The following is a 23251-nucleotide window of genomic DNA, read 5'->3' on the forward strand; positions in this document are numbered from 1 at the left end:
AGAGAACATTATAGAGTATGTGTGGTAGAGTCCCCAGCTGGGTCTGAGTCTTGGCTTTGCTGGGTGATTGCTATGTGGCACTGGCTGGCTCACTTGTCCTCTGTCGGCTTGGTTCCTAGTTGTTAAGATGGAGGGTTAATGATATTTACAACATGGGTTGTAAAGGGGCTAGGGCAATGCCCAGCATAGAATGGGGGCTGAGTGGATGCTAGAGTGGATGCTAGAGCCATTTTATCATCATTTTTATTGTTATATTCATGACAGGACTTTTTCAGGCAAAATTCATGTATCATCTCATTTAATCTCACTCGGTTCTCAAAAAGTACCCCTTGAGCTGGTTGTATTTATGGTTTATTTTTTTTTTTTTTTCTTTTGAGACAGTTTCACTTTGTCATTCAGGCAGGCATGCAGTGGTACAGTCATAGCAACCTTAACCTCCTGGGCTGAAGTGATCTCCCACCTGAGCCTCTCTAGTAGCTGGTACCACAGGTGCATGCCACCGTGCTTGGCTCATTTATTTATTTATTTATTTTTTGTAGAGATGAGGTCTCACTATGTTGTCCAGGCTGGCCTTAAACTCCAGAGCTCAAGTGATCCTCTCACCTCGACTTCCCAAAATCTTAGGATTACAAGCGTTAGCCACTACTCTCAGCCTGTGTGATACTGTTTTATAGGCCAGGGACCAAAATGTTCTCACAGTGAAATTTCTAGAAAAAAATGGAGTTATGATTTAAGCCCAGAAGTTGCCTCATTTAAATTCTATGAACTTTTTTGTTAGATTATGATAAAGCTAACATGTAGTAAGGGATTCAAGAAGTGTTAATACCAGCCGGCTTACACCTGTAATCCTAGCATTTGGGAGGCCGAGGCAGGCAGATCGCCTGAGGTCAGGGGTTCAAGACCAGCCTAGCCAACATGGCAAAACCCCATCTCTATAGAAAATAGATAAATCAGCCAGGTATGGTGGCGCATGCCTGTAATCCCAGCTACTCGGGAGGCAGGAGAATCTCTTGAACCCAGGAGGCAGACGTTGCAGTGAGCCAAGATCACTACACTGCACTCCAATCTGGGTGACAGAGTGAGACTCCATTAAAAAAAAAAAAAAGAAGCATTAATACTCGCAAAGCCTACCCAGTTAAGAATAATACATGTCCCTGTCTTAGGAGAACTTATGTTCTCGTTGGAGATAGGGAGCAGACAGACAATGCATCAAAGAGAATTCTCAGTTCAAACACAGTAAATGCTGGCACAGATAGTACAAAGTGCTCTGGGAACACAGATGAAGCAATAAACTCCACCTGCACAAGTGGAAGAAGGCCCCATTCTAGAAAGATGACATTTGAAGTGGCACATGAAGGTTAAGTAGGAGTTTTCCAGGTGGAAAAGGCAGGTTGTTCTTGGCAGAAAACCTGATTTCTGCCTCAGAGATATGGTTGGCTGTGAAAGATCCTGACACATTCAAGAAATGATGAGCAATTCCAGTGGCAGAAACCAAGGTGGGCTGTGAAGGATGGGCGGGGACAGGGACGGGTGACACCTGTTGCTAAGGGCATCTTCACAGGCACTTCAACAATCTCAATTCTATCTCAGAATCACTCGAGGTCTCAAATATTTGTATTGACTTATTTTTAAAAGTTAGTCAAGTGTAGTAGAGAGAAGAAGGAAAGAATAAAACAAGGAGTTTGGTCTGTAACTAATTGTGAACAATCAATTGAAATCAATTGAAATAACTCACTACCCTTGGACCAACCAGAGATCTCAGATTTGTAGTAGCAAGAAAGAAATACGCTAATCTTTTCCTTCCTTCCTTCCTTCCTTCCTTCCTTCCTTCCTTCCTTCCTTCCATCCTCCCTCCGTCCCTCCCTCCCTCCCTCCCTCCCTCCCTCTCTTCCTCCCTCCTTCCCTCCCTCCCTCCCTGCCTTTCTCTCTTCCTCCTTTCCTTTCATCTCCCCTCCCCTCCTCACCCTTCCCCTCCTCACCCCTCCCCTCCTCTCCCCTCCCTTCCCTTCTTATTCATCTCAATCACTTTGGGCTCTCAAATCTAGTTTAAAAAGATTTTGATGGGCCAGGCACAGTGGCTCATGTAATCCCAGCACTTTGGGAGGCCAAGGCAGGAGGATCACTTGAGGCCAGGAGTTCCCCTTCCCTTCCCCTTCCCCTTCCCTTCCATTCTTTTCCCTTCCCTCCCCTTCCCTTTTCCACAGGGCCTTGTGCTGTCATTCAGGCTGGAATGCAGTGTTGTGATCATGGCTCACTGCAGCCTCAACCTTTCAGACTTAAGCAATCCCCCCACCTTGGCCTCCTGAGTAGCTAGGACTAGAGTTTCACACCACTACACTCTGCTAGTTTTTGTATTTTTTGTAAAGACAGGATTTTGTCATGTTGCCCAGGCTAGTCTCGAACTCCTGAGCTCAAGCAATCCACCCACTTTGGCTGCCCAAAATGCTGGGGTTACAGGTGTGAGCAACCTCACCTGGCCACTAATCTTTGCTTTTGATGAAGATGATTTTCTGCTTAGTGGAGAGCTAGCTACAGGGATGTGGTAATCATGTAAGAGACTATACATCTTGTTTTAATTTTTATTTTTTTAAACACTCTCATTCTGTTGCCCAGGCTGGAGTGCAGTGGTGCAATCACAGCTCACTGTAGCTTCTAACTCCTGGCCTCAAGTGATTCTCCCACCTCCACCTCCATTTCTGGAGTAGCTGGGATTAGACATGCACTTTCATGCCTAGCTATTTTTAAATATTTTGTAGAGACAGGGTCTAACTATGTTGCCAGGTTGGTCTCAAACTCCTGGCCCCAAGTGATCCTCCTGCCTTGGCCTCCCAAAGTGCTGGGATTACATGAGCCACTGTGACTGGCCTATCAAAATCTTTTTAAACTAGATTTGAGAGCCCAAGGTGATTGAGATGAATAAGAAGTACATTGACAGACATATCTGAGATGGAAATAATTGATTTTGGTGACTTATTAGATTTCGAAGGTGTAAGCTTGTCTAGTTTTGGAGATTACATGGGCAATGCTTTATTGAGTAATGTTTTTTGATAATTCATACTCTCAATTTTTGATGAGCAATCCACAATTTGCTAGTATATAAAAGGACTTTTTAGCTATATCATAAAAAAAATCTGACCATCTGGACTGGGACTTCAAAATTAAATACTTTTTTTTTTTAATAATGACTAAAACTCAGAATTTTTATAAATATATATCACTGAAAAGGGCCAGACGTGGTGGCTCCCTCCTGTAATCCTAGCACTTTAGGAGCCTGAGGCAGGAGAATCACTTGAGCCTAGGAGTTTGAAACCAGCTGAGGCAACATAGTCAGACTCTGTCTCTACTGGGGAAAAAAAAAAAAAAGTCAGCCAGGCACAGTGGTGCACACCTATAGTCCCAGCTACTTGGAAGGCTGAGGCAGGAGGATCACTTGAGCCAGGAGTAGGAGGCCGAAGTGTTCTATGATTACACCACTGCACTCTAGCCTGAGCAACAGAGTAAGACCCTGTCTCACAACAACAACGGCAACAACAAAACAACAACAACAACAAGAAGTATGTCATTGAAAGGAGCCTCCTGCAGAGGGAAATGTTCAGCTGGGTTTGAGGCAGATAAAAAAAAAATTCATTTGTTTAAACTCCAAACCATTCACTACTTCCGAAAATTTATTTTAGGATACTTAAAATGTATTGATTGCCTTCTCTTAAGATGTCTCGGCAGAGGCATTTCCTTTTAATTCATCCATGTTGCTCTTGTTACATTTCCAAAGGAAGTGATAGAGAGGTAATGCAGAGTCAGGAAACTGGTTCCAGTAACACTGTGGGAGGTAGTGAGGGCAGGGTTTGGTCTCCGAAATAGAGACAACATGAACTTGTTTCACAGGGGGGATTTTTCCTCTCCAACAGCTGAATTAGAGCAGGCTAAGGTGGCGGGCTGAGATCCTGGTTGGCCCTGGGATGGTAAGAGAAAGCATCCACTCTTGTGATGGGACGGCCTTATGCAAAGTAGAAAAGGTTTGTCAGGACCTGTCTCCAGAAAGGATCAAGCAGAATGCATTGGCCAAGAAGATGGAATTTGAACATCTACAGGTTAGTAGGAATCACTGAGAAAGTGGGATATGTTAGATTAATAGATGCAATTCGTTAATTGCCTGAATTATACAGGAAAGACAAGAAGAAAGAAAAATAAGATCTAGAAACAAACGTGATTTACTTTGCTAATTGAGCAAGCTTTTGAAAGCTTTAGAAAGAGTGGGCAGAATAATAGAAGTATTCAATTTTAAATGGATTTAGTCTTAATTGTACTTGCTGATATCTAGAAAATGAAAGGAAAAAAACTTTATTTCTTAGCAATAAAAGGCATTTAACTATTGACTTTAAAAAGTCTACCTCACAGCTTACATTATTTAATATGACAAACTATTGTTTCCTCTACAGTGCTGTGTTAATAGCCAATACTTTATATAGCCACCTTCTGAAGCTGTGGAGAGGCTTATAACTTTAACATTTCACGTTGGCATTTAGTTGAACCTAGTTTATCTGGCATAAAGTAGTTGCTCACAATTAATTACTCAAGAACTCAGCTTTGTGTATGTCTGTGGTAGTCAGAAATCTGTGGGAGTATGTGACTTCATTAAAACCGTGCTTTTCTAGTCATTGCTATTAGTTTAATGCTTTCCTTGAAACACCAGTCACTGAGAGAAATAATAGCTTCTGTTATGGCTATGCACAGCAGTACTGAAATATTTTGTTTTCACTTTTCAGAAATATTAGAAAAATTGCCTCCATGTCTGGGTTATCTGAAGGTGAAACTAGTGAATGATTATAATAACTTTTTTTTTTTTTTTAAATTTAGAAGGGAAATGAAGGAAGGGGAAAAAGGAAGGAATGAAGAGGGGGGAAAGGAAGGAATGAAGAGGGGGAAAGGAAGGAATGAAGAGGGGGAAAGGAAGGAATGAAGGAAGGAAAGAAGCAATATTAACTATACTAACTGCAGTTGGTACTATTTGTGGATCACTTACTAGATATTTCAGGCTTTAAGATTTGCAAAAATTATCTCATAATATCCCCATTTCAGAGAGGGAAAACTGAGGTTCAGGGAGTTTAACTATTCAAGATTAAGAGTAGGAACCAGGATTTAAAATTAATTTTTTAAATTCTAAGAGCATCCCCTAATCACCACAAGATTCTACCTCTCTCATTTTTTTCTTGCAGCTGGATAATGGTAGAAGATGTGTCAAATATTTAATCCAGCCAGAGTGCCAAGTTAGATTCAGCTTGGATTTGAAAAGCAAAACAACAAAACAAAACAAACAAACAAAAACAAAAAACCCATTGTTTTTCAAGGCCTCAGAGCATAAGCTCTGTGTACTACAGGAAAGCTTCTATGCTTAGCTGGAGGTAGGAGAACCTTGCTGTCTTTTTCTGAATTTGCTATGACCTTGGGTAAGTCAACTGACCTACCTGGGTGATGTTCAGAGCATTATTGATGTTATATAATTTATTTTTATCAATGCCACAAGGTTGGCTACATATGTTTCCTCTCTAATGTATGATTAGGAAAGAGTCATTTAGATTTCAATAATTTTATTTTCTTCAAGGTCAACCAATAATTCAGACATCAAGTTGAATGGAAATGAACTTCTAAATATAGGTCAAATACTTTTATAAGAAGCACATAACTGCATCTCCCTCCCCCATGCCTGAATTTGATCCACTTACCAATAAGCTCTCCCAAGCTACTACTCAGTCTCTATTGTTAGTGTGTTACTGACCGTGTGTACCAGTCCTGCATTTTGTGTCGAACTGATTAATAATTTTGTTTCAAACCCCTAATGCATCCCCTATTTTGTCCACATTCTCATAAAGACTCTAGTTGATAAAAATGACAGACTGGGCCAGTGGCTGAGCGTGGTGGCTCACGCCTGTCAGCACTTTGGGAGGCCTAGGTGGGCGGATCATGAGGTCAGGAGATCGAGACCATCTGGCGAACATGGTGAAACCCCGTCTCTACTAAAAATACAAAACATCAGCCCGGCGTGGTGGCGGGCGCCTGTAGTCCCAGCTACTGGGGAGGCTGAGGCAGGAGAATGGTGTGAATCCAGGAGGCGGAGCTTGCAGTGAGCCGAGATGGCACCACTGCACTCCAGCCTGGAAGACAGAGCGAGACTCTAACTCAAAAAAAAAAAAAAAAAAAAAAGACAGACTGAATATTGCTAATGTAATATTTCAATTCAGATGTAACATCTCTTAAAGATTGAATTAATATGATTGTATTTGTTATTCTTTGGTAGTTTAATGATTACTCTTCTACATAATATTTATATATAGTCTTTTATCTGGAACCAATGAGATTTGAGAAACATTATAAAACTGCTATAAATTTCATAAAAACTGTTTCCCCTCCAACCCGACTGCTTTGTTTTGTTTCCCTTAATTCTGGGATTTTCCATCATTTGCATTATCTAGTTGATGATAGAATAGTCTCATGACACCATAAAGAGACTAACAAGAAATTTTAATTGGCTTGCTTGTCCAACTACTACAAAATTATAAAGACTGCCTTTTTATGTGTGTGTTTTTTTTAATCCACCATATAAAACTTTATGTCTGTCTTCTCTCTGATACGCTGGGGTTTAAAGTGAGCTGCTTTAGCCTTGTTAGAAATAAAAGGTATCATGTTAATGTCTTCCAGATGACCTTTAGTAATTTGAGAGAGATTGTCCATTTTTCTAGGCTTGACACTCTATTTTCTTCCCTGCTCTTCTAACTTCTGTGGCTTCTGTATTTGACGGTAGTAGCCCCACTCCCAACAAACCTGAGCCGCCACATTTCTCCCTTTTGGTTATGGATTTCAAAATGGGGTTCTTCACCCTTCTGAGAGTCAGGTATTACTTTGTTCTGACTTTGTGAGAAGCGGAAGGCTAGTGAAATGAACTAATAGATCTTCAAAGTGAATTACAAGCTCAGAACAGAGTGTGGGGAGAACCTATTCTATTTAACCTAACCTATTTGTGGGAAGACAGTCGTGACTGCCATGTATTACTTTTAATTCTAATTACAAATAATGCATGCTCACTGAGAGGGTTTGAAAATTTATTTTAAAAAGCCCAAGTCATGGTGGTATGAAAGTTTTTGCTCTCTCTTGAGTGCTTAGATTTTCAAGCCCTCTTGGAGCATAGGAATTATTTGCATACCTGGATATATATATATATATATATATATATATATGCACACACACACCCCCCTATATGTGTGTGTGTCTATCTATCTATCCATCTATCTATCTATAGATACACACACACACATATTCTTTTGTTCTTGTCTTCAGTTTGTTCCTTACCTTAGAATTTTTTTTGTTATTAATAAAATAAGATTGTTAACAACACCTCTGGTCTTAGGTAGTTTCATTGGCGAATTCTACCAAACATTTAAAGAAGAAATAAAACCAGTCTTAGACAGTATAAACTCTTTCAGAAAGCAAAGCAGGAGTGAACATTGCCCAACTTATTTTATGAAGCCAAAATTTCCCTGATATTAGAACTAGATACAATCATTAGAAAACTATAGCTACTATCCCTGATAAATATAAATATTTCTTAATGAAACATCTGCACATTTAGTTCAGCAATGTATATAAAGGAATGCAAGGCTGGTTTAACATTTGAAAACCAAATGACATATCAAAACCAGGTTAGGTTGATTCCAGGAAAGTAAGGTCAGCTTAACATTTAAAAGCCATATAATTTTCATTATATACATTGTATGTATATATGTATATAATAGATATTATATATAATGTATACAACATGTATATATACATTATATAATGTGTACAATATGTATATATTATATACATAATATGTATATATACATCATGTAATGTATATAATGTATGTATATATAATGATTCTCATTAGAGATTATCAGAAAAGCATTTGATAAAATGTCTCACCATTCATGACATAAACTCTTAGGAAACTTAGAAAACTTGCTTACTCTGATAAATGACGATTATAAGAAACCTACCACAAATATCATTAGATGGGAAAATATTGAAGGTTTGTTCTTTTAAGTTTGGGAATGAGAAAACAATGCCACTATTACCACTCTGTCTTCTATTGAACAATTATTCCTATATGGTCTAGAAGATAAATCAGAAATTGGAGAAGAAATAAAACTGCTGTTATTTATGATGATGTGATCATATATGTAAAAATTTCAAATACATTAATTAGAAATATAATTTACATAATTACTGAATACAAAATCAATGTGTAAAACCAGTGCCATTTCTCTATCAGCAAACAAAAATGTTAAAGATACTTAAAAAATACTACGTTTAAGACAGTATTAAAAACATTAATCTCAGAAGACACTGAGCAGAAATGTGCATGGCCTGTATGCAGAAGCCTATTAAACTTCAGTGAGAGAAATCAGAAATGACAAATATATCAACAGAGTTACCATGTTTATCGTTCTGAAGTCTGTTATTTTACTTCTCTCCAAACTAATAGATTAGATACAATTCTAATCAATATCTCAAGGGTGTGGGTGAATGTGTGCGTGTGTGCTTTAGTGGGATGTGACAAACTGCCTCTAAATTTTATGGTGGAAGGGCCTAGAGGTGATCTTTAAAAAAATCAAAGTGGAAAGAGTTACTATTCCAGGTATCACGACTTATTATAATGCAAGAGTAATGAAGCATTCTAATATTTGTGCAAGGACACACACACAGTGGAGTAGAGAACCACCTAACAGACTCTCATGTGTATAGACAGTTAATGAATGACAAAAGTGGCACTGAAAAGCAGCTTAATACAGCCTTTTAAATAAATGGGATGGGGTCAACTGGGTAACCATATGAAAAAGATAATGAAACTTGATCTCCATCTCACAAACACAAAACTCCTTCCTAGGATGATTATAAATGGTGATGTGAAAGGTAAAATAACAAAGCTTCTGGAAGATAATATAGGAGGAATCTTGTTGCCTGTGGAGTAGGCAAAAACTTCTTAAATAGGACAATATCTTGGCTATAGAGGAAAAGACTGATAATTTGGAGTATATTGAAAGTAAATGGGCTGGGTGTGGTGGCTCATGCATGTAATCCCAGCGCTTTGGGGTGCTGAGGTGGGAGGATCTCCTGAGCTCAGAAGGTTGAGGCCGCAGTGAGCTGTGATCATACCACAGCACTCAAGACTGGGCGGCAGAGCAAGACCTTGTTTCAAAAAAAAAAAAAAAAAAATCATCAAAAGAAATTATGAAGAAAGAAAAAGCGACTGGGCGTGGTGGCTCACGCCTGTAATCCCAGAACTTTGGGAGGCAGAGGCAGGTGGATCACAAAGTCAGGAGTTTGAGACCAGCCTGACCAATATGGTGAAACCCTGTCTCTACTAAAAATACGAAAATTAGCCAGGCACGGTGGCAGGTGCCTGTAATCCCAGCTACTCAGGAGGCTGAGGCAGGAAAATGGCGTGAACCCGGGAGGCGGAGCTTGCAGCGAGCCGAGATCCTGCCACTGCACTCCAGCCTGGGTGACTGAGCAAGACTCTATCTCAAAAAAAGAAAGCAAAAGCTAGTTATGGAACGAATCACGTTTTCTGTTTTATATGTTGATTTTGGTAAATTGCATTTTTTTCTTAAAAATTATGTTTTATCTAATATTTTAAAAGTTTAGTGTAAAGTTATTCTAGTATCTTTACCACTTTAAAGCCTGTAGGATCAATATTATGTTTCCTTTTTCATTTCTGACATTAGTTATTTGTATCTCTACTTGATTATACTTGGCAAAGTTTTTAATTTTATTAGCTTTTTCAGAAGTCTTCTTTGGAGGCTATTTATTAACACTTAAATCTGTTTCCTTCTTTCTCCCTTCTTTGGACTAAATTGCTGGATCTTTTTCTCTCCTAAATTCTTTAGATGGATATTTAACATACTGACCTTTGTAGCCTTTTATCTTTTTAATATGTGCATTTAAAACTAAAGATTTCTCTCTAAACATGATTAACTGTATCTCTAAAGTTAAGGCAAATATTTATATATCACTCATTTAAAAATATTTAAAGATTTTGACTATGTTGTCTTTTTTGAATAATATGTGATTTAGAATTTTATTGCTTGATGTCCAAACATGGAGACTTTATCTTCTTTTATTATTTCTAATTTAATTGCATTATATTAAGAAAACATACTCTTCATTTCAGTATGTTGCCATTTATTGAGATTTACCATAGCCCAAGATATGATCAGCTTTCATCAGTGTGCTGTGTATGCTTGAAAAGAGTATCTTAGGTTAAATGTTCTGCTTAAGTCCATTAAGCAAATTGCTGATTATGTTGTTCAGATCTTCCATATCCTTACTTTTTTCTTTTCATTGTAGCAGCTATTGAGAAAGTTATTGCTACTATGTTTGTGGACATGTTTTTTTTTTTCCTTATAGCTCTGCCAATTTTTGCTATATGTGCTTTGAAGCCATGTTATTTGAAGCACACATATTTAGAATTATTTATTTTCCTTATGAATTACATTTTTCTCAATAGAATACTTCCACTTTGTTTCTTATGATGCTTTTTGCTGTGAAATATTATCTGTTATTAATATAGCTATACTTGCCTTCTTTAGTTTAAACTTTACATGTTATATCTTTTTACTTTCTAGTAATCTTAATCATTTTTACACCTTTTTATTTGTATCTTCAATAAAGAGCATAGGTTTGGAACTCATTTTTTATCTTGTCTGACAGTCTTGCTTTTTACTGAAGTGTAACTAAGCCCATTTATATTTAATACAATTGTTTAAATGCTTGGATTTAAAGTACTATTTTATTGTACATTTTCCATTTGTCTTATCTGTTCTATAGTCCTTTTCCTTTTGTGTCTTTTGGATTTATCAGTTACGCTTTACTATTTAATTGTTCTCTCTGGTAGTTTGAAAACTGTAATTTTACCAACTATCTTTTATTAGTATTATTATTTTATTATCGATACAAGGTCTCACTCTGTCACCCATGGTGGAGTGCGGTGGCATAATCATAGCTTACTGCAGCCTTGAACTCCTGGGCTCAAGCCATCCTCCCACCTCAGCCTCCTAAGTAGCTAGGACTACACTACAGGGGTGCATCACCACGCCAAGATAATGTTTATGTTTATTTTTAAATTTCTAAATTTTTTTGTAAAGGTGAGATTTTACTGTCTTTCCCAGGCTGGTCTTGAACTCCTGGGCTCAAGCAGTTCCTTCGGTCTTGACCTCCCAAAGTGCTGAGATTACAGGCCTGAGCCACTACACCTAGGCTTGTCTTTTAAAATCGCATACATTTTTGCCTTTTTTGTTTTTGTTTTTTGGTACCTTCATCTATTTCCTGACAAATTAAGCAACCTTAAGACCTGTTTCCAGACAAATTAAGCAACCTTGAGATTCCCTAACTTAATAAATTTTGCTTCCAAGTGACACATTGTTATTTCATTTTAATTATCTTTCTATATTATCTCCACAAGACATTAATACTGTTTCTGTTTGGTATTTATTTAATCTTTTTTCTTTGCTCTTTCTTTCTGCATCTTCAGGAATCTGTTTGGGATTATTTTCTTTCAGCCCAAAGAGCATCTTTTTGTATTTCCTTTGGTGCAAGCCTGCTAGGTGACAAATTCTTTAGTGTTTTTTTGTCTTAAAATAGATTTCTTTCATTTTCTTCTTGAAAAATATTTTTACGAGGTGTAGAATTCTAGTAGGCAGTTTAAAAAAGATCATTCCACTATCTTCTAGCTTTCAATGACGCTAGCTTCTTAACAAAAATAATCTATCTATTGATTCTTTGAAGGTAATCTATTTGTGGCTGCTTTTAAGATGTTATTTTTAGCTCTTTTATAGCAGTTTTACTGTATTCACCCATTAACAGGATTTATAGGGCTTTGAAATCAGTAGTAGTTTGATTCTTTCTTTCTACATTTTCAGGAATGATCTCTCTATAGATAATGCTTCTATGTTATTATCTTTATGATTTTTTTTTTTCTGGGACTCCAATTATACATAGGTTAGAGTTCTTCACTGTATCTTTTATCCTCTGATTTTCTCTGCAATATTTCCCATCTTTTTGACTCTGTTTCTTCATTCGGAATTGTTTCTTTTTATCCCTCTTTGAATGCACTAATTTTTTATTCAGCTGCTTCTAATCTACCATTAAGTAGATCTGTTGAGGTTTTAATTTTGGTTATTTATCAGTTCTAGAATTGCTCAGTTTTTAAAATTATTTCTAGTTATCTGTTAGCATTCTTTCTTTTTAAAATTTAAATCAGAGTCTCATTTTGTTTCCCAGTCTGAAGTGCAGTGGTGCGATCATAGCTCACTGCAGCCTCAACCTCCTGGGCTCAAGTGATCCTCTAGACTCAGCCTCCCAAGTAGCTGGGACTACAGGTGTGGACCACCACACCTGGCAAGTTTTTAAATTTTTTGTAGAGATGGGGTCTCTCTATGTTATCTAGCCTGGTCTCAAACTGCTGGACTCAAGCAATCCTCCCAACTCGACCTCCCAAAAGTGCTGGCATGACTAACTTTTTGTTTTTTGGTGCTTTCACCTATTTCCTGAGAAATTAAGCAAACTTAAGACCTGTTTACAGACAAATTAAGCAACCTTGAGATTCCCTAACTTAATAAATTTCACGTGGTGGCGTGGCGTGGTGACGTACCCCTGTAGTGTAGTCCTAGCTACTTAGGAGGCTGAGGTGGGAGGATGGCTTGAGCCCAGGAGTTCAAGGCTGGCATGACTGGCATGAGCCGCCACTCCTTGCTGAAGTTCTCTATTTTGTCTTTTATCTTCTTGGAGAGATTTAACATAGCTATTTTAAAATGTGTGTCTGATAATGTAGGATCTTTGTGTGTCTTTTTCTGTTTCTATTGATTTTTGTTTATTTTTTATTTATGTCTCCGTTTTCTTTTTTTTTTTTAATTTTATACTGTGCAGATGCTTAGTTTGATTTCATCTTTTCTCAGATAGGATTTATGTTTGCTTTTGCCAGGGACCTGGAGCACTAACATTCCAAGATCACCTTGAGGTATGTTCAAGGATGTAGATGCTTTAAAGTTGAATTTTAGCCCTGAAAATGTTCAACCTGCCTACTTCTAGTTTACGTTTGTTACTACTGTGATGGAATTTTAGATCCTAACCCCAAGTAGAGGTGTTAGTAGGGCCAGTCTCCCTTAGAGGTCAGGGTCCTCCAGTCCCTTTCCCCTGATAATGTGCCCACAAACTCTCACAGGAATCCTGTGAAGTGTTGAGGGGTGGGGGCAAAAGGACCCCCCCATGAGCCAACCTCCACTCCCTAGGTCTGTGTTCTCCCCTGAATCCTGGCTTGCTAAGTTTTTCTTAATTTAATATTCCCTTTCCTCTTCCCTTTAAGATGTGATATATATAAACTCACATTTATGTGTTCCATTGTAAATATATAAATATATACACATACACATTACCTCATTATATAATTATACATTATGTGGCCATTAGCTCATGTATTATTATTATTAATTTTTTTTTGAGATAGAGTTTTGCTCTTGTTGCCCAGGCTGGAGTGCAATGGCATGATCTTGGCTCACTGCAAACCCTGCCTCCCAGGTTCAAGCGATTCTCCTGCTCGAACCTCCCGAGTAAGTGAGATTACAGGCGCCAGCCCCCACACCCAGCTAATTTTTGTGTTTAGAGTAGAGATGGGGCTTCACCATGTTGGCCAGGCTGGTCTTGAACTTCTGACCTCAGGAGATCCACCTGCCTCAGCCTCCCAAAGTGGTGGGATTACAGGTGTGAGCCACTGCACCCGGCCTCATGTATTATTTTTACAATATACAATTTACAGCCAAATATTTACACTTGGCAACATACTATAAACATATTTTACATGGCATTCAATGAGGTATGATTTTAATGGCTCTTGATTGTCCCATTATAGGTACACAATAACAATTTTTTTCTTACTGCTATTTTTGGAAATTCTACTTTTTTCTTTTTAAAGAATGCAGTAACATTGAAATAAATATATTGTAGTACATAAATATTTGTGTGTGTCACTGATACATTTTTGCCATAGAGAAGACTTCTATGAGTGGAATTGGTGGTTCGAAATGGATGGGTTGACTGGGCTCAGTGGCTCACACCTGTAATCCCAGCACTTTGGGAGACTGAGGCAGGTGGATCACCTGAGGTCAGGAGTTCGAGACCAGCCTGGCCAACATGATGAAAACCCGTCTCTACCAAAAATACAAAAATTAGCTGGATATGGTGGTGCATGCCTATAATCCCAGCTACTTGGGAGGCTGAGGCAGGAGAATCAATCCAACTTGGAAGGCAGAGTTTGCAGTGAGCCAAGATTATGCCACTCTACTTGAGCCTGGGTGGCAGAGCAGGACTCCATCTCAAAAAAAAATAGGTTTTTAAATTATTTTGATATTACATTTCTCTGTAGAAAGTTTGTGCCATTTGTATCTCGCTGGTAGTAATGTTAGTGCTTCTTTTAAACACAGCTAAGAAAACACTCCTTTGTCATTTGTATTTTATTCTGGGGTGGGGGTGGACAGAATTTTGCTGTGACACCCAGGCTGAAGTACAGTGGTGTGATCACAGCTCACTGCAGCCTCAAACTCCTGGGCTCAAGTAAATTTCCCACTTTGTCCTCCCAAAGTGCTTGGATGACGGGTGGGAACCATAGTGCCTGGCCTATTTGTGAACATTTCAGAGATCTCAGTCCATCCTGGGGTTTAATCTTTTGATGTTATCTTATTATTCTTTTACATTTGTCATTTTTATATACATTTCCTTTTTTTAAAAATAAACCCTTTTATTTAAAAGCCAACCATAGATGCTTTGGGCAGTCAGATTTATGGGTTCCATGTAGAGCTGTTTTAATGGCTATGTTATAGTGTTGTGTGAAGATTGTGGCAGAAATAGAAATTACAAGTGTGAAGATGATGCAATTATTTTAAAGGTCTGTATTATTTATAAAAGCACGTGCACTATGATTACATCTACATAAAACATTCAAAGAAAATTTAGAAAATCGGCTGAGCGCAGTGGCTCACACCTGCCATCCCAGCACTTTGGGAGGCCGAGGCGAGTGGATCGCTTGAGGTCAGGAGTTTGAGACCAGCCTGGACAACATGGTGACACTTCATCTTTACTATAAATAAAAAAGTTAGCTGGGCCTGGTGGCACACTCTTGTAATCCCAGCTACTCAGGAAGCTGAGGCAGAAGAATCCCTTGAATGAGCCAAGATCACACCACTGCACTCCAGCCTGGGTGACAGACTGAGACTCCATCTCAAAAGAAAAGAAAATTTAGCAAATATACACAGTGGATGATGTTATATTATGGTACTGATTAGTTATTGTTTTTCTTATCTCCCTACCTCATAACAATTCTATAGGGTTGTGCTATTATTTTTTAATAATTAAATGATTAACACAAACCCAGATATTGAGAGTTCAATTCAGACTACTCTCAGTAGATCTACTTTTTATCCAGCCAGTCAGTTATCTTATAAATGGTTCAAATGAGTTAAAATAGATAAATAAATGGACATCTTAATTGGGCACAGTGGCTCACACCTGGAATACCAACACTTTGGGAGGCTGAGGTAGGAGGATCACTCGAGCTCAAGAGTTTGAGACCAGCCTGGGCAACATAGCAAGACTCCATCTCTACAAAAGAAATTAGCCAGACATGATGGCACTCGCCTGTAGTCCCAGCTACTTGGGAGGCTAAGGTGGTAGGAGTGCTTGAACTAAGGAATTGAAGCGTGCAATGACCTGTGATCACACCACTGCACTTCAGCCTGGGCCACAGAATGAGATCCCATCTCTTTAGGTAATTAAATAAATAAGGCCTTTTCATTATTTCCCTAATAGTAATAATATGTTTATTGTTACCTAGTCCAAAAGGTATTTACAGTGATTAGAAAGAAAAGATATAATAAGAACATAAAAATGTGCTATTTCAGTGAAAAGATTAAAGAAAAAAAGACAAGACAATACTGAAGTGCAACCAGGAATGAGACTAATCAAAAACATATATTCCAGAATCTCCAAACATGTCGCAGGTGGGCCATGTATGAATTTCACTGTGTTTTTTTAATAGCCAAAATGAAAAGCACATCTGATCAACACAATTTATATTGTCCCTGAGATTAAAAAAAATAAAACACAAATGGCCAGATGCAGTGGCTCATGCCTGTAATCCCAACGCTTTGAGAGACCGAGGCGGGTGGATCATGAGGTCAAGAGATCGAGATCTTCCTAGCCAACATGGTGAAACCCCGTCTTTAACTAAAAATACAAAAATTATCTGGACGTGGTGGCACATGTCTGTAGTCCCAGCTAATCTGGAGGCTGAGGCAGGAGAATCTCTTGAACCCAGGACGTGGAGACTCCATCTCCATCTCAAACAAACAAAAAAACACAAACTCAAATTACCATCCAACTATTTAGTTCTTTAGACAGAGCTGTGAAATTCTAAGATCAGGAATAAATGTGTCTTCAGAGCCCTCCTACACAAAATATTGTGTAATGGGATGGGCATTTTCAGCAGTCTTCTGTAGACTTGGGAGTCTTGTCTCCGAGATCACCTCCAAGCATAGTTCAGTTGAAGCAATTCTTTTTGAGGTCAGTAGGACAAGGTGTAAAGCCCTCTGCTGGCCTGAGATAGATTTATCTACATAATCTAGGGATAGATTTGATTTGATTTGATTTGATTTTGTTTTGTTTTGCTTTGTTTTTGAGACAGGGTTTCACTGTGTCGCCCAGGCTGGGGTACCCTGGTGCAATCACAGCCCACTGCAGCCTCGACCTCCCAGGCTCATGCAGTCCTTCCACTTCAGCCTCAAGTAGCTGGGACCACAGGAGTGTGCCACCACACTTGGCTAATTTTTCATCTAAAAATTTGTTTTCTGTAGAGATAGGGTCTTGCTATCTTGTCTTGGCTGGTCTCCAACTCCTGGGCTCAAGTAATCCTCCTGCCTCGGCCTTCCAAAGTGCTGGAATTACAAGCGTGAGCCACCACACCTGACCAGGATAGATTTTAGAGTGGTTATAAAGAAATCAGTGAGCTGCATACTTCGAGGCAATTTTTATTTTTAATGTTTTCCCCCTTCATGCACACTGTGATATCAGATGAGAGATTGTACTTTATGGAATATCTGGGATATAGTTACCCTATTTTGCTACTTAAATACGGGTCTGCTGGCCTTGATAGACAGTTGAGCTGGGGCAGTGCTGATCATTTCTTATTAAGAGAGGAACCTAAACTCAGATTAATTCCCACACAGATGGACGTCCTATCTCTACTCACAGAGAAGCCAACTATGGAATGAGAATAGCAGCAATTCCTCTCAGACAGTAATAATCTAGGTTCTGCATTAATATACAGTCTGCCCTCCATGCCGATGAGAACCCGTGGACATGGCGAACCAGATTATCAAGTGCAAGGCTGCAGTGGAAAGCCTCTCTCCGTAGGGGAGATAGAGGTGGCACCCCCAAAGGCTCATGAAGTTCAAATCAAGATCTTTGCCACTGCAGTTTGCCACACCGACACCTATACCCTGAGCGGAGCTGATCCTGAGGGTTGTTTTCCAGTGATCTTGGGACATGAAGGTGCTGGAATTGTGGAAAAGTGTTGATGAGGGAGTTACTAAGCTGAAGGCGGGTGATAACTGTCATCCCACTTTACATCCCACAGTGTGGAGAATGCAAATTTTGTCTAAATCCTGAAACTAACCTTTGCCAGAAGATGAAAGTCACTCAAGGGAAAGGATTAATGCCAGATGGTACCAGCAGATTTACTTGCAAAGGAGAGACAATTTTACATTACATGGGAACCAGCACATTTTCTGAATGCACAGTTGTGGCTGATATCTCTGTTGCTAAAATAGATTCTTTAGCACCTTTGGATAAAGTCTGCCTTCTAGGTTGTGGCATTTCAACTGGTTATGCTGCTGCTGTGAACACAGCCAAGGTGGAGCCTGGCTCTGTTTGTGCCATCTTTGGCCTGGGAGGAGTTGGATTGGCAGTTATGGGTGGTAAAGTGGCTGGTGCCTCCTGGAATCATTGGTGTGGACATCAATCAAGATAAATTTCCAAGGGCCAATGAGTTTGGAGCCACTGAATGTATTAACCCTCAGGATTTTAGTAAACCCATCCAAGAAGTACTCACTGAGATGACTGATGTAGGAGTGGACTATTCCTTTGAATGTATTAGGAATACATTAGAGCAGCACTTGAGGCATGTCACAAGGGCTGGGACATCAGCATAGTGGTTGGAGTAGCAGCTTCAGGTGAAGAAATTGCCACTCGTCCATTCCAGCTGGTAACAGGTCACACATGGAAAGGCACTGCCTTTGGAAGATGAAAGACTGTAGAAAGTGTCCCAAAGTTGGTGTCTGAATATAGGTCCCAAAAAGATAAAAGTTGATGAATTTGTGACTCACAATCCTGTCTTTTGATGAAATTAGCGAAGCCTTTGAACTGATGCATTCTGGAAAGAGCATTCGAAGTGTTGTCAAGATTTAATTCAAAAGAGAAAAACAACGTCCATCCTGTCGTGGTGCGATGGGAGCAGCCTAACAGGCAGGGAGAAGCGCCTCTTAGACCTTCAGCAGTTACTCCAGAGAATGGTGTGATGTGTGTCATTCATGAATCTCTGTCATCAAGGACAAGGATAATTCAGTCATGGACCTGTTTTCTGGACTCTCCTCCACATGAATAATTGCTAGCTCATTAAGGAGTATTTTAACATAATAAAATTAATTTCTACAAAAAATATTACAGACCATTGGACAATGAAATTTTCTTGCATATGGAAGAACCAGAAAAAATATTGATCTGAAATATTTTAAGGTGGGAACCAAACCCTCAACTTACCTGTAAAAATCTCAAGGAAGCACTCTTAGAATGCCTACCTTTGAGTATTGTTATTTTATTTTCTAGTGGACACACTATGATAAATTATTTGTGGATTATAGCTCTGAGTTATTTTAGGTGTTGTTATTTATAACCTCGTGAAAAGATGGGGAAATAGCTGCTAAAAGTAACTTTTCTTTTTCTTAAGCTAGCAGGCCTGTAGCCTACTTACACCACTTTTAGGTTGTAATTTTAAAGTTTCTCATATACCTATGGTAGAAAGCTTGTATTTGTTTTCTTTAATAAGAAGACATAATGTCATTCAGCAAAAGCCAAAACAGACCTTAAGAATGTAAGGATGTGGAGTGGAGCCATGAAAATGCATCCCTGCCTTAACTCAAAAATAAAACTGTGATTTGCTCTGTTAAGCAATTCTTATCCATCCTGACCTTGTCCTTAATACTCACAATATGTTGATTATTTATATTTGACATTCCTGAGAAAACAGGGGAATATAGAATATGGCAACTGGCAGCTAGAAACTCATATACCCTATTTGGGAAAATAACAAATACATTCGTGAAATGTTACACACACACACGTGCGTGCGCGCACACACACACACAGACACACACACACACAGACACACACAGAAGAAGACATTTATGGATGGTTGAGGAAATACTACAGGGCAATTGTTAATTGCATGCAAAACCTGTTGACAGACAGCACAAATGCCAAGAAAACTCAGTTTGCTCAACTACTTATAGTCATCCAAAGAGCACAGAAAGATTTAGTGCTGGTTACGTAGAGATGATGTGTACGTGAGATAATGATTTTCAATTCCTCTGAAAAGGATTTTTTAAACAAAAAAAGTATGACCATTGTAATCAAACACAGATTTTTAAAAGTCAAAACAAATACTATTCATGGCATATGACATTTGAATATCACCATGTAATTTTTGTAGTTCTTTTCACATATCATTAACTCTTGCCTCCTGCAAGCTCCCCCCAAAAGACAAGGGATACATTTTTCCTGATCTACTGATGAGAATATTGAGGCTCCACAAAGTGATGAGATTTGCTTAGGGGGGAGTGATGAATATATCCTAGGAATTTTACCTACTCCATGTTTTTTCTTTAAATAGTTAATTATCAATAGATTTAGACATAATAGATAACCTGATACCTTCATTTTCTATATGGTACCCACAAAGTTTCCTTTTGATACCTTGCTAAACAAATGAAGAAAATGAGATTAGCAGCTGCAGCCTCTGCCTGTATTGACCAGCCATCTCTTTTATTTATTTTTGATAAATGTGATAACTCAGTAGGCATCAAGTGGCTTTTTTTTTTTTTTTTTTTTTTTTTGAGATGGAGTCTTGCTCTGTCACCCAGGCTGGAGCACAGTAGCCTGATCTTGGCTCACTGCAAACTCTGCCTGCCAGGTTCAAATGATTCTCCCACCTTAGCTTCCCGAATAGCTGGGATTACAGGCGTGCGCCACCACGCCCAGCTAATTTTTGTACTTTTAGTAGAGATGGGGTTTCACTATGTTGGCCAGGCTGGTCTCGAACTCCTTATCTCAGGTGATCTGCCCGCCTTGGCCTCCCAAAGTATTGGGATTACAGGCATGAGCTACCACGCCCGGCCTCAGGTGGCTTTTGTGTAGTCATCATAGCACTGTCCAGAGCTAGGGGACATTTACAAGACCTGTGTACACCCTTCTCATCCTGAAGGAGTTTGCAGTCAATTCGAGGAAACGTGATATACACTCAGGACTAGGTGGCAAGCTACCGTTTTGGATAGTACACATTAAGTGTACCCTTTCAGGGTCTGATTCAGGTGAAATGGGACTTCAACTAGATTTTTAAATGATTGATTAGACTCCTTGAGTGGGTAGAGCTGGAGAGGGCATTCTAGTGGCGTGAAGCTTGGTTTAGGAAATGAGAAATGAATTTGGGAAGGAAGATAGTAGGGATATAGGAATGCTGAAATGATATTTAAGTTGAAGAGTTGGGATTTGATTCTGCAGACATGGAGAACCCATGAAAGAAGTCTGTTTTGCTTATTTTCTGCTAGTGGAGCTATGTGATGAATGAGAGGCTTTGAGACTACAGCCCAGTAATATATCGCAGTTCTGAGGTGTGGTTCAAAGACTGGGGGACTGACCAGATACTTTTGTTTGTGTATATGAGGTTTTCTAGAGTGCTTTTAGCATGCTTTGTATTTTGGTGAATGATGAAACTCAGTGAGATAGTTTATCCCCTTGGTTGTTGGTGCTCCCTCTTTTTTTTTTTTTTTTTTTTTTTTTTTTTTTTTTTGAGATGGAGTCTCGCTCTGTCACCCAGGCTGGAGTGCAGTGGCCGGATCTCAGCTCACTGCAAGCTCTGCCTCCTGGGTTTACGCCATTCTCCTGCCTCAGCCTCCTGGGTAGCTGGGACTACAGGCGCCGCCCGCCACCTCGCCCGGCTATTTTTTTGTATTTTTTTAGTAGAGACGGGGTTTCACCGTGTTAGCCAGGATGGTCTCGATCTCCTGACCTCGTGATCCGCCCGTCTCGGCCTCCCAAAGTGGTGGGATTACAGGCTTGAGCCACCGCGCCCGGCCTGGTGCTCCCTCTTTTATATGTAGAATAACTGTAGCTAAAGTAGGTATCATCATCACTAACTGGAGGGTGGCGAAGAGTAGAGTGGAGAGGGCGTTACATTTCAGAAAATTTTCTTTCTTTTTTTTTTTTTTTGAGACAGGGTCTCACTCTGTTGTCCAGGCTAGAGCACAGAAGCACAGTCATCGCTCATTGCAGCCTCAACCTCCCAGGCTCAAGTGATCCTTTCACTTCAGCCTCCTGAGTAGCTAGGAATAAAAGTGTGTGCACCATCCCTGGCTTTTTTAAAAAAATTTTTTAAAAATATTCTGTAAAGGTGGGGTCTCACTGTGTTGTCCTGGCTGGTCTTGAGCTCCTGGGCTCAAGCAATTGACCTGACTCAGCCTCCCAAAGTGCTGGTGTTATAGGCGTGAGCCACATGCCTGGCTATAGTTCATTTCTTTTCTTAAGCCATCACAGTATCCATGTTACCTCTTAAGAACTGACCTGTCAATTTAATCATACACTGCTCTTGAATAAGTGAGTCTTAGCTATTCCCAACAGCCTTGCAATTCACTGTTTTTAAAAAAATTATTTTAAAAATTTTAACTGTGGCAAAATGCACAGGACATTAATTTCCCACCTTAACCATTTTAAGTGTCCAATTCGGTATTGTTAAGTATATTCACATTGTTGCACAATCAACCTCCAGAATTTTTTCTTCTTGCAAAACTGAAATTCTGTACCCATTACTTTGCAACAACTTCCCATCCCCCATCTCCCCAACCCCTGGCAACCACCATTTGACTTTCTGACAATATGAATTTGACAATACTACGTACCTCATATGGGTTGAATCATAAAGTATTTGTCTGTTTGTATCAGGTTTATTTCATTTAGCCAGATGTCCTCCAGGTTCGTCCATGCGGTAGCATGTATCAGAGTTTCCTTCTATTTAAAGGCTAAATAATTTCCCAGTTTATCTATGTATCTATCACATTTTGTTTATCTGTTCATTCATGGATGGACACTTGGGTTGCTTTTCCCTTTTGGCTGTTGTGAACAATGCTGTTACGAACATAAGTGTACAGATATTTCTTTGATTCCTATTTTTTTTTTTTTTTTTTTTTGAGACGGAGTCTTGCTTTGTCGCCCAGGCTGGAGTGCAGTGGCGCGATCTCCGCTCACTGCAAGCTCCGCCGCCACCTGGGTTCACACCATTCTCCTGCCTCAGCCTTCCGAGAAGCAGGGACTACAGGTGCCCGCCACCACGCCCAGCTAATTTTTTGTATTTTTAGTAGAGACCGGGTTTCACTGTATTAGCCAGGATGGTCTCGATCTCCTGACCTCGTGATCCACCCACCTCGGCCTCCCAAAGTGCTGGGATTACAGGCGTAAGCCACCGTGCCTGGCCTTAAGATCCTATTTTTAATTCTGTTGCGTACATATCCAGAAGTGTAATTGCTGGATCATATGGTAATTCTGTTTTTAATTTTTTGAGGAACTGCCATATGTTTTCCATAGCAACAGTATCATTTTACCGTATCACTAATAGTACACAATGCTTTCAATTTCTCCACATCCTTGCCAGCACTTATGTTCTATCTTGTTGTTGTTATTGTTTTGGATAGGGCCTTGCTCTTTTGCTGGGCTGGAGTGTAGTGGCGTGATCATGGCTCACTGTAGCCTTGACTTCTGGGGCTCAAGTGATCCTTCCATGTTAGCCTCCCAACTAACTAGGACTACAGGTGTGTGCCACTATACCTGCCTAATTTTTATATTTTTGTAG

At 39.3% G+C, this 23251-nt stretch overlaps 1 protein-coding gene and 1 pseudogene across 2 annotated transcripts in view; both read left to right on the plus strand.

Annotated features, from left to right (window-relative positions):
- FMN2 (formin 2) overlaps window positions 1–23251 on the plus strand; it is a 415306-nt gene that overhangs the window by 63279 nt on the left and 328776 nt on the right. The window lies entirely within an intron of this gene.
- LOC104679196 lies at window positions 17416–18543 on the plus strand (annotated as a pseudogene).

This window comes from Rhinopithecus roxellana, chromosome 8, assembly GCF_007565055.1.
Source record: "Rhinopithecus roxellana isolate Shanxi Qingling chromosome 8, ASM756505v1, whole genome shotgun sequence".
NCBI classification, from domain to species: domain Eukaryota; kingdom Metazoa; phylum Chordata; class Mammalia; order Primates; family Cercopithecidae; genus Rhinopithecus; species Rhinopithecus roxellana.